Raw genomic sequence first — 3,063 nt, 5'->3', positions numbered from 1 at the left:
CCCTCCAGAAGTTCCCTGACTAGATCCTCACTGACCCTGGGCCTAGGTGCGCCTCCCCCAGGGCCTGAGGGGGTCCTGGTGGGCGGGCTGATCGGGTCCCTGCTCAGGAAAATGGAGGCAAAGAAATTAAATAGGTTAGCTTTGTTGTCTGGTGTGATGACCAGATTTCCTAGCATGTCTTGCAGAGGCCCCACGTTACCCAGCACCTTCTTTTTGCCCCCTATGTATTTAAAAAAGGATTTCTTGTTGTCCTTGATCTGGGTAGCTAGTCCCAGTTCCATCTCTGCCTTGGTCTTCCTGACAGCCCCCCTGCAGCCCTGAGCAACCGAGGTATAGTCCTCCCTGGTGATGATCCCTCCCTTCCATTGGGTGTACGCCTCCCTTTTAGCTAGGAGATGTTCCGTATGCTTTTGGTGAGTCATGGGGGCTTTTGTGCCCTCTTGTCCCCTTTGATCCTTGTCAGGATTACCTCCCTGTTAATGATGTCCTTGCCTGCTTTGTTTGGACTTTGATTAACCAACTATCAAGAAGGAATGCTTTGAAGCTATGCAATTAAAACAGTACAAAAAACAAGACAGAACTGCCAGGAAGGTGTGTGGAGTCCAGAGAAGATCAAGAAGCCATCCTGCTACCCACCGACCAGTGAAGGACCCATGCTCTGTAAAGCTGTACAAGAACTGCTTCCTGCTTGCATTGGGTAAAGTTCTCTTTGCAGCTAAGATAATACAAGGACTGTAATAGGTCATTTGAACACTAAGAAAAAGCCTTTTGTTTTTCTGTCAGTTAGTTTTCTAATTGCTAGTAATTAAAGCAAGCCTTTCTGCTATTCATCAACTGAGCGTTGTGTCAATTCTTAAAGCACTAGGTTTAGAAATTCCATTTCTAAGTGCAAAAATGCTTTCTCCTGCTCCCACATTTCTGTCTCCTGTTGTCATCCTGAGGTTTCAAAGTACTGACACCCTTACAGCAAACTCTTCCACAATTTGGGGCAGTTCTGGGTGATAGCCTCCCATGAGTTGAAGTTGATGTTGCATTTTTGAAGCTGGCCTTGAGGACATCTTTGAAGAGCTTTCTCTGCCCTCTTCTTCAGCCTATTCCTTGACTGAGCTGGGAGAATAAAACTTGCTTTGGAAGCCTGGAGTAAGACATCTGGATGACATGGCTGGTCCAACAAAGTTAATGTTGAATGATTGTTGCCTCTGCTCATGGTATTTGTTGTGAAAGAATGCTAATGTTGGTGCATTTGCCTTCTCACTGGATTTAAAGAATCTTCCGAAGGTAGCATTGATAGTATTTCTCCAGCAACTTGAGATGTCTCAGCTCTGTACAGTAAGGCAGCAATCACAACTGCTGATCATAATATAGGTAGGTGTAGATAAGACTTCTTACATGTATTGGATTCTGTACTGAATGTGCCAATAAGTGGTGCTTCTGGAACTAAATGCTGAATATACAAATCCAACTGGAGAGGGCCTGCTGAGAATTATGCAGCATACAGCATACCTAATTCCAGTAGCAAATTGTCAGGCATGCAATGGTATTTTATAAAGCTCCATGTTTTCGGGTGGGGGGTGGGGTGGAATTTAATTAACTGCCTGAATTATAAGAAATCTGTGCTAGCCATTTCTATTGATCAGCAATGGGTTTAGCACCCTGCAGTACCTGCACCACAGCATGCACTGTGTCACCTTTCATGTGGTCCGTGACATCAGAACCCTGCAGAACCTGTACTACTTGATCTTCTCTATACTTTAATGCTGCTGTCTTTGAATCTCAGTTGTAGTATGCAGACTCTCCAGGGAGGGATTTTCACTCCTCCTGTTGCTGCTGCCTTCCTCCTCTCCGTTTCATTCTTGTGGTATATCTGACTAGCTAGTGGAACACATGAGATGACCAGGATATCTGCTGCTCTTTTCTCTTTTCTATCTGCTTCACTTCTACCTGCTCCCAAAAATCCCAGATTTACCTGCATCCAAATACCTTGCTCCAGAGGTGGATTAAGGTGTATTGGGGCCCTGGGCAAGCACAAAATTGGAGGCTCCCTACCCCCATGGGAGCTGGGCTGCAGCAGCAAAGAGAAGGGCCCCTTTCCCTCCTGGTGGTGGCAGAGGAGGCAAGGTAGATCCTGCTGAGCTGGGGGTGGAGGGCACATACAGGAAACCCTTGCCATTCATGAGGGATACTTTCCAGAGATCCCTGTGAATTGTGAAATCTGCAAATACATCGGAAATGTGGTGGCAGCGGTGGTGGGAGCGTGGTGGTGGTGGGAGCACAGTGGTGGCAGTGGGAACCCAGCGGCAGCAAGCGCAGAGCTCCTGCAGATGCCACCAGCACTGTCAGCAGCAGGGGGTGGGGGTGGTGGGAGAATGGTGAGGGCATGTGAGACAGCATGCATGGGGAGAGAGCATGGGTTCGAATATTCGAAACTATGAATGGTGAATCTGTGAATGGTGAGGATTTCCTGTACCTTCCTTTTCTCCCTGCTCCCTGTCCCCTCCCCTGCCATGGCCAAACACACACACACACACACACGCACACGCACACACATACACAGGCATGCACTCTACTCTCACTAACTTTTTGCACATGGATACACAGACACACGCAGAGAAACAGACACAGATGCCCTCATGCACACACACGCATGCATACACACACACAAACAGAAACAAACAGACAGAGACAGAGAGAGACACAGAGGCACACACACAGACGTGCACACTTTCCCCTCCCCGACTCTTGATCACTCTGAGGCACCCCCCACAACTACAAGCTGCCCACCTCTCCATCTAGCTCCCCCCTGTCCTGCCCCCCACCTCTATTAGACTTACCTGCAAGGAGCTGCTGCGCGGCTGTGTTCTGGGTGGCCGCGCAGATGCACAGGACCAGACTGGGCTGGGCTGGGAGCACCACGCCGTGTCCCTAGGGGCCGGTGGTGGCACTGGGAATGGTGGCTACAGGGAAGCTAAGATGAATTTTAGGGGATATAGCCCCCAAGGCCCACCCAGTGCCACTGCCCACCTGTTCAGAGAGGCACAGCACTCCCGACCTGGCCCTGGCCAC

General features: G+C 49.3%; 2 long non-coding RNA genes across 4 annotated transcripts in view; one reads left to right on the top strand and one right to left on the bottom strand.

Annotated features, from left to right (window-relative positions):
* The window catches only part of LOC112550017, a 30,007-nt gene extending 28,046 nt beyond the window's left edge, over positions 1 to 1,961 (top strand). Inside the window, exon 3 of one of the 2 annotated variants that reach the window (XR_003093679.1) lies at positions 532 to 1,961. This is a non-coding gene — a long non-coding RNA (uncharacterized LOC112550017). Of the gene's footprint in view, positions 1 to 528 lie in introns of both variants that reach the window. The other variant, XR_003093680.1, reaches the window with a different exon arrangement.
* LOC112550018 overlaps positions 1 to 3,063 on the bottom strand; it is a 51,280-nt gene that overhangs the window by 27,030 nt on the left and 21,187 nt on the right. Inside the window, exon 3 of one of the 2 annotated variants that reach the window (XR_003093681.1) lies at positions 2,132 to 2,965. The exons of the other annotated variant lie outside the window; for it this stretch is intronic. This is a non-coding gene — a long non-coding RNA (uncharacterized LOC112550018). Of the gene's footprint in view, positions 1 to 2,131; positions 2,966 to 3,063 lie in introns of those variants that run through there. 2 annotated transcript variants of the gene reach the window in all.

This window comes from Alligator sinensis, unplaced genomic scaffold (genome assembly GCF_000455745.1).
Source record: "Alligator sinensis unplaced genomic scaffold, ASM45574v1 scaffold77_2, whole genome shotgun sequence".
In the NCBI taxonomy this organism is placed as follows: Eukaryota; Metazoa; Chordata; order Crocodylia; family Alligatoridae; genus Alligator; species Alligator sinensis.
Note: the sequence above shows the minus strand (reverse complement) of the source record. Positions and strands in the feature narration are given on the sequence as shown.